Genomic DNA, 12,500 nt, shown 5'->3' with positions numbered 1-12,500 from the left:
ATATATTTCATCGCCTTATACCCCCTGATTCTATCCTTGGGAACAATGTCACATCGAAGTGGAATGATAGTGATAGAAAATAGATTTATGGAGGGGACCTGAAAGGGTTAGCAAAAGTTAAAGGTGATCAGAATTCTCCTTTGCGAGGAGATGAGAGAGAGAGGGAGAGAGAGAGAGAGAGAGAGAGAGAGAGAGAGAGAGAGAGAGAGAGAGAGAGAGAGAGAAAGACAAGCGGATGGGGTCCCTGAACCAAGAGCATCAACAAGCATTGTGTGTGTGTGTGTGTGTGTGTGTGTGTGTGTGTGTGTGTGTGTGTGTGTGTGTTTGTGTATTTACCTAGTTGTATTTATCTAGTATCTTACGAGAAAGGGAGCTATGCTTGTGGTGTCCCGTCTTCATATCTCGTTTTATCTAGACTATTTTTAGATTCGTGTATCGTTTTTGTACACACCACATTATCATCTAACTTGTTCCAAACGTCTATTACCCTGTGGTGTGTGTGTGTGTGTGTGTGTGTGTGTGTGTGTGTGTGTGTGTGTGTGTGTGTGTGTGTGTGTGTGTGTGTGTGTGTGTGTGTGTGTGCAACTGCACTTGCTTCTCGTTGCCACTCCTACTCAGGCACCCTCTCTCTCTCCCTCCCTCCCTCCTTCTCTCCCTCCATAGATACATACACACAGAGGGAGGTAGAGTTAACCACAGGTCTGTTGCCAGCTAGTAACTTAAACCTCTAAAGTATTTACACAAGGATCTCTACTTGATACCTATATACATCTATCTAGTGTTTGTTCAACTTGGAAAAAAATGAATAAAAGTCAACCTTTGATAGACAAACAGGGACATTAGGACACCCCAAATGGTGGATAAGCAAGCACGCACGGATACAAAGAATAAACAATATTGTTTACTAAACAGTGAACTAATCAGCACAACGATTATTCACAAACTTCCAGAAATACTTGCTAACACTAATATGGCCCCAAATAAACTAACCAGTTCAAGCCTTGGTGAGCTAGAAAGCACACACACACACACACACACACACACACACACAGAAACGCACGTACGCACCCTGTGGATACTTGTTTGGCTTGCCAACCCAAGAGCATCTTGGGCAAGACATACCTCAACGTCCAGTACACTACATCTGCGGTCGGCACGTGTACGGGCGTGGGCTGCACACCAATACCTAGAGTCTGTAGACACGGAGCATTATTATCAGCAGGTGGATCATCGCCCATGCCTCTGAATACAAGATGCCTCTTTATCTATTCCCTATTCCCACCACCCTCTCCATTCTTCCTTGACAAACTGTGCATCCTTATTCGGCCAAGATACTTACTATCGTCGAAAGAATTTTTCGTCAAATCGTAAACTTACTTTGACGGTTTACACCTTCGCAGCGCATTGTTGCATCGTAAATGGGTGTTGATCTTGAACATGTACCAGCAAAATGCAAATCCACAGTTTTTATTTGTTTTCGATTTGATTGAAAATATGGCAGTGAAGGACATAGCACATATTTGCAGTTAAAGAAAGAACTCACCAGATATTGTAGCAGATCTAGCCTGTCTTCATTGATCTCAAGTGATTGATTGTTGTTAGGGAGCAATTAGGCAATGTAGTAAACTTGGTTACCAATGTAGAAGGGAAATACTAATAAATCCCTGTGGTCTTCACTGCTTTCTTCGTTGTCGAATAAAACCACCACCAGAACAAATTGCATAGAGTCCAGAAAATACTTTTAATCACCAACGTAGTACGAAAATTCGAGTAAATTCCCTCCGTCTCCCACTTGCATTCAAAATTCCACCGTTTTCTTTGTTGCCATACCCGACCTCCACCAAAACAAAACGTAGTACACCAAGAAACTTGTTTACCTTATTGTACTTCCAACATGGCAACTCACACAGTGCGTACCCTGTCAACTCGCTTACCAGAAATTCTACTGGTACAGGTGGGACCTAGTCTAACCAACTCACAGCTTGGTACTTGCTCCACTGCACCACAGGTCTGACTATACGCCATGCAGCACGCAAGTGTGTATATTTATATACCCTTCCTCCCACCACCCTGCATAATCTCAATACCCCGTACATCCCTCTGGGTAGCACACTAACACAACAACTGGTTCAGTGCGTCTTGCTCCACGACTGTATTGGGAGGGGCCCACATTAGCAAGGCTAGAGAAGGAGGAGGAGGAACCAGACAAACTTGAAGGTGGAGGACATATTGGGAATAATGAAAGTATTCTGTCAGGAGGAAAGTCAACGACATAAACCCATAGAGACAAGAATGTGTGTGTGTGTGTGTGTGTGTGTGTGTGTGTGTGTGCGCGCGCGTGCTCATCTTCCACTACGTCAAATTGCATTTTGGGTACATGTTTGTGTGCATTTCGCCAAATCACGTTTGACCAAATATAATTTCGCTAAGTTTCGGTTTGTCCAATTGTATTTCGCCAAGTTATGGTTTGCCAATTTTGGATCTGGCCAAATTCCTTTTAATGAGGCATTTCGCCAAGGCCCCTTAGGTTAAGTTGAGGGATTTGGGGAAATGGGAATTTGGCAAAACAACTACGTGAAATGCAGTTTGGTGAAGTAGGAATGATTCGGTGGATGTACCAAAGAAAACGGGGAATAAACAAAGAGAAGGTAATGGAGGAAAAAATAGAACAGGAGGGAGAATAACCGTTACGCAATAAAAATAGGATAAAGAGAAATAGTGTGATTTGGAAACCCAACGAAAGACATGAAGCAGGCCAACAAATAAGAAAACACATGAACAATGAAAGCGTTGAAAGATTGAATAAATATTATACATTAGCAAATGAGTTGACAAATAACATAAACAAAGCAATGGAAATAGTAAAGAAGGCAAAAAAAGGCGAGAAATAATATTGAAAGAAGAATTACTAAGACGAAACGACGCGTTCAACACGGGGCACAAACGAAATCATCACTGAGGAAGAAAAGAAAAACAAAAGAACATCAGCTGTTAGGAGGGATACGTGTGTGAGGCGACATTCTTTTTTTTTTTAGCCGTCTCTCTCTCTCTCTCTCTCTCTCTCTCTCTCTCTCTCTCTCTCTCTCTCTTTCCTTGTGAATTATTTATCTCTGCCATTATTTCTCTTGTTTTGTTTACAAACGCGGATAACAATTTTGGGGGCATTATGTATATACAGCAGAAGTGAATCCATTCCTTGCGGAATTCAGTATCACTCTAACCACTCAACTACCATAACAACGAACTGACATATACAGATGATAGTTGTGGTGGTGGTGGTAGTGATGGTATTAGGAGTGGTAGTTGTAGTGATGGTAGCTGTGGTGGTCGTCGTGATAAAGAGGGATGACAGCGGTGGTAGCTCAAGTAGTCGTGGTGGAACGGACAGTACAAGTAGCAGTGATGGTGACAAAGGTGATGAGGGTTGATTATGGTGATGTTGACAGTTACATTTGTGGTGGAGATGGAGTGTGATATAGAGGCGGAAAAGGGGGATATAAATAATAACAACAAAAGATTAATGAGATAACGGAAAAGAAGGATTTTTTTTTTAAAGGAAGAGAGGAATCATGAGATGAAGATAACGAAGAGACAGAGAAAGAAGGAAAATGGGAAGAGTTAAAGAAAATGTGGACTGCGACTCAATGAGAATGAGAGAGGCAGAGAGAGGGATGAATATGCTGAGTGACAAGAATAGTGGTTTGATAGTGAAGGAAGAAAGGAAAATAGCACGAGGAGTAGAATAGGAGGGGGAAATGTGTGTAATGGTAACAGAAAAACAGAAGAGAAGAAAGCAGTGCTAAAAGAAAGAGAAACAAAAGCAAGTAAAGGATAAAAAGGATTGGAAGGGAAAGGGAAAGGTAATAGGAAATCACGTACTGCAGTGGTTCCCAAACTGGGGTAAATTAAAAAAAAAAAAAAAAAAAAAAAATTCAGGGGTAATGGAAGGGTGACAAAAATATTACTAAGAAATCTGAAAATCAAGAACCCAAGAATTCCTCAACTAGCTTCAAAGCATGCAACTACATCCATCCCACTGATATCCTCGATAAAGTTCAAATACAATAAATAAATGAAAATATCTCTAGTGTTTTAATTTAGCCACATTTATCAATGTTGATTACATTTTGTGAAAGGATAACATGCTTAATATAGCATGTTAAATTGGATAACAAACTGAAAAAGTTTGGAAACCACTGACGTACTGAATTACATACTTGTAGCTAAGATGAAGCAGTCACGTTGGTCTCTCTCACTAAGAGAGAGCATAATCTTCATTGGAGAATAATTACAGTGATTCAAAACTTTCTATTCTTTGTTATTTTGTTTATATAAACACAAGGTGAGAGTTGATTCCAAGTGTCTTACTAATGTTATTCAATTTCATTTCCCTCTACTAAGTATTTCAGCGGCTTTGACCCATCGTTTTTCCCTCATATTTCCGAAATAACCATTCACATCAGTAAGATATATTAGCACAGCCTAATTCACACCCTACCCTAATTTTAGACGTTATAGTGCATTCACAAGTGTATTTAATTACGGCGTTTACTCTTGATATTAAGTGTGTCGTAGCCGACACCCGTGAAGTAAATCGAAGAGGTGAAGTCGTGACGTCATCACAAACTACCTCGTGTATCCCAACTTCATTTGTTCGATTTACTTCACGGGTGTCGGCTACGACACACTTAATATCGAGAGTAAACGCCGTAATTAAATACACTTGTGAATGCACTATAACCTCAAAAATTAGGGCAGGATGTGAATTAGGCTGTGCTAATATACCATGCTGATGTGAATGATTATTTCGGAAATATGAGCAAAAAACGATGGGTCAAAGCCGCTGAAATACTTAGTAGTCGCTTTCCACCCACAGAGGATTCCGTAATACTGTAAACTCCCCACAAGGGATTGGATCACGTATATGGCATTAGTTTCCGATCTGATTCTATTTAGAAAACCATTGTTCTATACATTTGGAGTCTATGAGGGGGTTTACATGGCCGAACGGCTCGTCGAACGCGGTTCGACAGACACGTGTTTAAAGTGATGTGTGAACGGGGTATTTGGTTGTCGAACACGTTGTTTAAACCCCAAATACCCCGTTCACACATTCATAACTGCTTGACCGCATTATGTCTTTTTCTTCTTGTTTCACACTAGTCTATAACCACGGCCATTAATAGCGACAAGGATCACAAACCATCATAATTGCCACATATACCATGAATGACGTGTACCCTTTTACTTACGTATAGGGTACCGGCGACTAACACTGGTATTGTGATAGCAAGGGTAGTGGGACACGGTAAGAGGGATTGCTCTATATTACGTGTATGTAGAACAGGAGGAATGGGTAGAAAAATCGAGGCGGAAGAGAGAAAAAGAATCAGTAGAACTTGGTCAGGTAAGGAACAAAAGTAAGGAAACACGGATTGTGGACGGATCGGAGAGAAAGAAGTATGAGAGAGAGAGGGAGGAGGAGGAAGAGTAAATTCAGGAGAGGAGGAGGAGGATGTGTCGACGCGAAACATGAATCACGCCCGCTCGTTCACCATCTCCACTAGCTCAGATAATAATGATAGTTATGATGTCATTTACTTTGACTTTAGCAAAGCGTTCGACAAGGTGCCCCACCAGAGACTACTAAAAAAACAAATCAAAGCCCATGTCATAGGAGGAAAAGTGTTAGAATGGATTACAGCTTGGATCAGTAACAGAAAACAGCGGGTAATCATAAATGTTGTACAATCCAAATGGGGGAGTGTTTCTAGTGGAGTTCCCCAGGGTTCTTTTTTGGGTCCCTCATTGTCCATTGTGTACATAAACAACTTGGACAATAGGATTAATAGTGATGTTAGTAACTTTGCGGACGACACTAAAATAGGACGCCTAATTAGGTCAGGAGACGACGCCGAGATTCTGCAGGATGATCTTCACAAATTGTTCACATGGTCGGTGAAATGGCAAATGAACTTCAATATTTCAAAGTGCAGTGTGTTAAACGTAGGGCTACGCAACACTAGAAACAGATATAGTTTAGATAACACGTTTTTAGAGAAAACTGAGTGCGAGAGAGACTTGGGAGTTCTAGTGAGTCCTGACTTTAAATCCAGGAAACAGCGCATTAGCGTCATAAATAAAGCGAACAGAGCATTAGGTTTCATTGCTAGGACGGTTACGAATAGAAGTGCAGACGTAATTATCAAACTCTATCTAGCGTTAGTTAGACCCATCCTTGGCTATGCAGTACAGTTTTGGTCACAGTCCTATAGAATGGACATCAGTTCACTAGAATCAGTACAGAAGAGAATGACCAAAATGATACTTGGGCTCAGAAATTTACCTTGCGAATAGAGGCTTAGGCACCTTAACTTACACTCTCTGGAAAGACGCAGAGTGCGAGGTGTTCAAGTGCTTCAAAGGCTTTAACAAGGGTGACGCAAACAAGGTCATCATATTAAGACAACTGGACAGGACTCGCAGTAATGGATTTAAATTGGACGAATTTAGATTTAAGAAGAAAATAGGCAAGAACTGGTTTTCTAATAGAGTGGTCAACGAATGGAATAGACTTTGCAACCATGTAGTGGACGTTAAAACTATCGATTGTTTTAAGAAACGGTTAGACAACTTTATGGATGGGGATGACAGGTGGTAATGGACATGGAACTGCCTAGTGTAACCTTTATGGTCTCTTGCAGTCTCGCTGGCTGAACGGGTTAGAGCGTCGTTACTTGCGGCGAAGGTGGAGGGGATGGCGGTTCGAACCTTGCTACCGGCGAAGTTGAACCAAGGGCATGGTTCATTAAATTCCACGCTAGAAATCCTTTGTGAAGGGCACCGTCTTATCCTTCTGACAGGGGGTAGTTTGTGACGTTAAACCTTATATACATACATACATACATATATATATATATATATATATATATATATATATATATATATATATATATATATGTATGAATGTATATATGATAGCGCAGCGGGCTAAGTCACTGTCACTTGTTAAGTCCGAGTTGGGTTCGAGTCCTTAGCTTGACCACGTATCACTTTCCTTATATATGCATTCATCGAGCTTCTCGTCAGCATCGACTGTGATGGCATGGAATTAAAATGAATTAACGTGATTGAAAAGATATATATATATATATATATATATATATATATATATATATATATATATATATATATATATATATATATATCGAGTTATTTCATAGATCAGGTGACTCAACACTCAACAAGATGACCCGATAAAGATCTGTTTCATTGTACGCATTATTCAACTAATCTGTCATTGTTCTTTTTAGATCAACAAAGTTATCACACTTATCTAAAGTCCTGGAACCTTATCGTCTGACAAGGGGAAAGTAAGGAGGAACCAAACCAGGAATGCATTGAATACATGCACCTATTGATGAATCATATGATACTTGTTCAAACCGATTGCGAGAATTCGAAAACCACAATCAGTCTCGTGATAAAATACGCTTGGTACTGTGCATTTCAAGAATTGTTATCTGCTGGTATTTATACGTTATGGCAAAACCAAGGTCATATTCGTAATCAGCATGTCAAATTTAGTATTTAAACATACCAAACTTTACATAAACAAAATTTTGTTGCAGTGTTATAATCGTTCAGTGTTGTTGTTTATGCTCATAGAATCTCACTAGTTTGACAGATCATATAATCACACCGGGTCGTGTACAAGATGAGGTAAATATGTAGAAAGCAAGCAATGAGATCTTCACATCTTAATAAACTGTCTTGTACGATATTTCAAGGCTTGTCCAACCAACAACCCATCTATGCACAGGTGTTGCGATCATATGACATGTGGTCGATGTTACTTCGTGTCTACCATCCGTATATAACATGTTGGTTCACGCGCTGGGCACGTGATCGACAGCTATTACCCTCCCGGATGAGAGATCTCAGTGATCGTAAATGGCCTCTTTGTGCCCATCCTTCCATTCACTCTCTTGCCAATACATCACCTTACAAATGTTCATATTCTGATGCCTATCTATCTATGGCTTCCAGAACTAATTAAACAAATTATCAAGACACCATAATCTAGAAAGTTATTAAAATCTCGGACTAATCCGTCTTCTAAAACGTTTAATAGTTTCAATTGATCTTAAACAACAATGCCCATTCCAGCGTTTCTCAACCTTTTTACCCTTGCGTAACCTTTAAAATAAACTGCATGTCTCAAGGAACCCCTGCGCAAAAAAACAAAACAAAAAACAAAAAACACATACCATATCTTTCTCATTTTATTTTCATCGCAATAATAGGTTAGATAGGATGATGTCTATATTACATTATTACAATAATCAAGAATATGTCGTGCGTGTTTAATCATATTACGTATATGAAATTAAATAACAAATCAAAAGTGTGTTAGCTTATCTCACTTGTTCTCGCGGAACCCTTAGGGACCTTTTTTCGGAACATTAGGGTTCCGACAGGAGACCTTTTGGTCCATATCTAGGTCGAATGCGAAAAAAAAAAAAAATAATAAATAAAAACTATGATAATGTAAATAACAAATAAAATACATAAATAAATGCATAGGTATAGTTAAATAATAAACAAACAGGTAAATAGTAAATAATAAATTGACATATAACTAAAACGTTGAGTTATACGAAGGTGTTCGGTTGGGCGTGTACATGATACTACCAGTGTATTGACTACAGTATTTCACTTCTGAAGTTTAACTAGATTTTATGAAAAAAGACCAGTCATAAGGGAAGAGTGGTTTTGGCGACAAATGGAGAAGAGAGAAGGTTCTGGGAAAGATGAGGAATTTGTAGATGACTTCATGTTGAGTATACGGAAATTGCTGTACACATACACACACACAAACACACACACACACACACACACACACACACACACACACACACACACACACACACACACACACACACACACACACACACACACACGTGTCTGGCTGTCTCGACAGAGACTGCAGCAGATCCGAGGTGAATACACATGTATATATATATATATATATATATATATATATATATATACATATATATATATATATAATACGTATATATGTATGTGTGTGTTTATTTACCTAATTGTATTTACCTAGTTGTAGTATACAGGAAAGGAACAACGCTCGTCGTGTCCCGTCTACTACTTTCTAATTTATCATACCTAGCCTCAAATTCATCTTCAGTTCCACTTTGGTCTACTGTATATTCTTAATTTCCAATTATCATGTTCACGTTTGAAATCATGTGTGTGTGTGTGTGTTCACCTCGGATCTGCTGCAGTCTCTGTCGAGACAGCCAGACACCACCCTACGGCAGTGAGCTCAGAGCTCCTTATTAGCCGATCTTTGGGTAGGTCTGAGACCACTCACACACCGGGACAGCAAGGTCACAACTCCTTAACTAACGTCCCGTACCTACTCGCTGCTAGGTGAACAGGGGTTACACGTGAAAGGAGACAAACCCAACTTATCTCCGCCCGACCGGGGAATCGAACCCCGGTTCTCTGGCTTGTGAGGCCAGTGTTTTACCAATCCGCCACCGAGTGTGTGTGTGTGTGTGTGTGTGTGTGTGTGTGTGTGTGTGTGTGTGTGTGTGTGTGTGTGTGTGTGTGTGTGTGTGTGTGTGTGTGTGTGTGTGTGTGTGTAAGCGCGCGCGCTAATGAAGCGACTAGCAGTCACGTGCTATACCGTCAAACGTCTGTTTCCTATTTATAACACTCACAATTTCTGTTTATTTATTCTTATGCTCGCCCCTCCACCCACACCCCTTTTCATCAGCACCGTATACCTGGTCACATCCTTTCTTTCTCTTTGGAGAACACGCTAAGAACTCGAAACATTACGAAAAGTTACGAAACTTAAAAGATTCAGAATAGCAGACTCCCTAATACGTCACAACTAACACCACAGTCGGACGAAAGAAAGAGTTGGGTAAGCGAAACTATATATTTCGATTGGTGACTGCAATCCTCTTAAGTGGTACCGCTGAAGAGGATTGCAGTTAGCAATCGAAATATATAGTTTTCGATTACTCAACTCTTTCTTTCGTCCGACTGTGGTGTTAGTTGTGATTTACAAATGTGTTACTATATTTCTCCCCTGTCTCTAATACGTATTCTACAGGTTTCTGAGTTCTGGAGATTCTGAACAGAAAAAGTCTTCTACAGCCACATCGGCCGCAATTGCTCTATTTACTGATTTTACTACAAAAAAGGAAAATAGATAATATTTATAAGAATATTAACAACCCTAGAATAAAAAAAAAAGAAATAGCCTTATGTTCATAACGAAATATGTGTACAAAATTTGACAACGCACGTGACGAGAACTGTCGTCTTCGTGAGTTGAACAAACGCGTTTACAGCAAACCTTTATTAAGTTAATTTCTTTTTAAAATGAAGACTTCCTTCCCAGTCTCATGATGGTTCTTCATCTCCTGAAGCGGTACAGCGCCATTCAATGGGTGCGCCACTACGTTTGTTTTTTGTAACAAAACAACAAAATACAAAACAATGAGACTTTAAGGTTTCTGTAATACAAAACAGCCTAATTATTGGATCCAGTTGATTGATGACACTAATGGTAATATAGGTAATCAATTTTGTTTAATGATGATCATGATTTTATGCCATGATAATGACAACAACAATGGTGAAAGTAACAGTTATAAACATGCGTGTTTAGTTATATAGTCAACGTCGTTATTTCAACCCACTAACACTCTTCTTCCTAACATCTTTCTTCCCCATTCATTTTTTATTCTATTGTTATTATTATTAATTATTATTATTATTATTATTATTATTATTATTATTATTATTATTATTATTATTATTATTATTATTATTATTATTATTATTATTATTATTATTATTATTATTATTATTATCACTATCATTATTGTTATTATTGACATGATCGATGGTTTTTTATCTTTTCCGTAATGATTATGACATCAATAGCGTGTCATTTTTATCAAAAGCACCTTTTCTGACTCATTTTAACAACAAACGTCACAATTCCCACCTAATCGAATCTTCTTGAAGACAGAGTACCCAACCCAATTCATCAGTTGACAAAAATCTTCCTCATCAGACCTACGTCATGTCGCAACTCTATCTCACGTTCTCCTCTCTCCTCCTCCTCCTCCTCCTTCCTCTGTCTTCTCACGTCTTACAGGTCTGTCACGTAACCTCCTCCTCTTAGTCTTCCTCCTCCTCCTCCCTCCCACGTTAGTTGGGATTCGCTCATCATCTTCCCAGACCGCTGCTGTTAGTGCATTAGATCACACACCTCTGCCTTCCCCTCCTCCTCCTCTTCCACCTTAGCTTCTTATATTCCACGTCTAGTTACTTCTCAAATCCTTATTATCCTCCTTCACCATTCTCACCTTATTTTCCTCTTCCTGACATGCTTCTTATTATCCCTTACTCCTCCTCCTCTTCCTCTTCCTCCACCATCACCTGATCTTCAACCACCCCTACTTCCTCTCCTTATTACCACTCCCCTCCCTCCCTCCATCTCTTAAATGTGGCATGATCCAACTCTCCCTCCACTTACTCCTCAACTCCGCTCCCCCACGTAGCTCTCGTCTCGTCACCTCCCGTGTCGACTTCTCGGCTTCCTATATATACGAGGAATCCTCCCACGGGGTCTTGCGGTGGGTATTTTCGATCTCAGAGCGGGTGTGCCTCCCCTTACTTTACATTTCATACATAAAAAAGGTGAATAAGTGTACGTATTTATGGATAATTATTCATAGAGTATACGCGCAAACCTACAAGCCTGTTAACGTGTGTACGTGTGTGTGTGTGTGTGTGTGTGTGCGTGTGTGTGTGTGTGTGTGTGTGTGTGTGTGTGTGTGTGTGTGTGTGTGTGTGTCTGTTGTGTGTGTTGTGTGTGTGTGTGTGTGTGTGTGTGTGTGTGTGTGTGTGTGTGTGTGTGTGTGTGTGTGTGTGTGTGTGTGTGTGTGTGTGTGTGTGTGTGTGTGTGTGTGTGTGTGTGTGTGTGTGTTTACCTAATTGTAGTTTACAGGAAAATTGTTACGTTCGTGTGATCCTCTCCCTTTGTCTCTGTTGTCAAATTTATTTTAAAAATATTATGTATACTATTTACTCTTTTAACTTGTAAAAAAAAAATACATATTCAAGACAAAGTACTTGAAAAGAATACCAAGATATGTCTATATTTTTTCAGGTACCATATCTTTTCAGTTATATATTTTTCCATCTGTCATTCTCCCATCGCAAAAAAAGATCTAAGTTACGTTTGTCAATTCCTTTCGTTTTTCCGAACACAAAATCATAATAACTCTTTTGATGAGGAAGACCCGTTTTTGTTTGTTTTAATATTTCTTTATACTATCTGCTTGGCTGGGGACGATTTTGGTTGTTCTTTGTATTCTCTTGTCCTTGCATCCTTACGGACCAGAGTTTCCCAGCCTGGGGGTGCTGAAATCAATTATAGAGTGTGCTGG

General features: G+C 39.6%; 1 protein-coding gene across 4 annotated transcripts in view; it reads right to left on the bottom strand.

Annotated features, from left to right (window-relative positions):
• LOC143036865 (uncharacterized) overlaps positions 1 to 12,500 on the bottom strand; it is a 108,951-nt gene that overhangs the window by 44,852 nt on the left and 51,599 nt on the right. The window contains exon 1 of one of the 4 annotated variants that reach the window (XM_076204777.1): positions 1,878 to 2,005. The exons of the other annotated variants lie outside the window; for them this stretch is intronic. The gene's annotated coding sequence lies outside the window, so the exon portion shown is untranslated. Of the gene's footprint in view, positions 1 to 1,877; positions 2,006 to 12,500 lie in introns of those variants that run through there. 4 annotated transcript variants of the gene reach the window in all.

Source organism: Oratosquilla oratoria, chromosome 2 (assembly GCF_046742065.1).
Source record: "Oratosquilla oratoria isolate Oo_2021 chromosome 2, ASM4674206v1, whole genome shotgun sequence".
NCBI classification, from domain to species: domain Eukaryota; kingdom Metazoa; phylum Arthropoda; class Malacostraca; order Stomatopoda; family Squillidae; genus Oratosquilla; species Oratosquilla oratoria.
The sequence above is the reverse complement of the archived record's forward strand: the minus strand, read 5'-3'. Positions and strand labels throughout refer to the sequence as shown.